Here is a 1,194-nt window from a genome sequence, read left to right as displayed (position 1 = left end):
CTCTCTCTCTCTCTCTCTCTCTCTATCTATCTATCTCTCTCTCTCATAAATAACCCACCCAGGTTTTGACTGAAAAGACCACAATTTTAATCTCCGTGGACCAAAATCCTGGTCCCCGAAGACTCTTCCTAACACATCTACTTATATTTTTAAAAGTAGGAACAAAACCAAATGAAATTGCATTGCGCTATATTTACATAGAAAATAGAAAAACAACACAACAGAGCAATAAAAAAAATATGAACACGCCAACTTAAAACCCAACAAAGAGGGGGAAATAATTAATTCCCCTCGGTGTAGAGAAAGTAGAGCATCAAATTAACAATATTATGAACCTTGCCTACTTTGCTATAAAGTGCACACCATCAGGACGTTACGTCGAGAGAGAAGGCCGTTCCGAACCATTGTCACTTCAGACCGAGTACTCTTGCTCTGCGGTAACACCTTGTATTTCTCTTGCTTAAATTAAAACTTCCCGTGTCAACGGATATCCGGTTTTTTTCTGCTCTTAAGTTTTAGGCCTACTGTGTTGTCTGTTCCACATTCACATGCGTGAGTAACTCTTTTATTATTTTTTAAAATTAAACTTTTTTTTTCTCCAAAGACGTGATTTTATTAGATCTGTATAAAAGTAAATTGTGAGGGGTGGGAGAGGGTCTCGTGGTCTGGAGGTTATGGTGTTTGCCTCTCACTGAATTATAGGTCTCGGGTTCGAATCCGAACTACGACGAACAATTTTCTTCTCTAAATAATTTTCTCCATTCACCTCCTTTTCTTCCCTCTAACATAGTTCTGTCGTCTGCTTTCATCTCCACTTTTTACCCCCACCCCTTCACCTCCTTTGCCCCCTCCTTTGCCCCCTCCTTTGCCCCCTCTTCTTTGCTCCTCTTTCTGCAGCCTTTCCACTGCTGGCCGGCTCCTTACTGCAGTCTTTCTTCAGCCACACCCCTGATCTTATGGTAGGTAAGATCTACTCCTTGCCTTCTCGGTTCAGGGCAAACAATCTCAGAGGTCCCATGTGCAAGTCGCGCATGTTAATTAGAGATCCCTTGGTGGTTTAAAATTGATAGGAGTAGGCTTCGACCACCACTCGGGCAAATTTCAAAATGAATTCTTAACAAACTGAAAATGTTAAATGTGTCCCGCGCGCTCATGTGACCTTATACAGTTGCAAGCGTGGTAAAACAACCCCCC

Source organism: Aplysia californica, unplaced genomic scaffold (genome assembly GCF_000002075.1).
Source record: "Aplysia californica isolate F4 #8 unplaced genomic scaffold, AplCal3.0 scaffold00184, whole genome shotgun sequence".
NCBI classification, from domain to species: domain Eukaryota; kingdom Metazoa; phylum Mollusca; class Gastropoda; order Aplysiida; family Aplysiidae; genus Aplysia; species Aplysia californica.
This window is presented reverse-complemented; position numbering follows the sequence as displayed.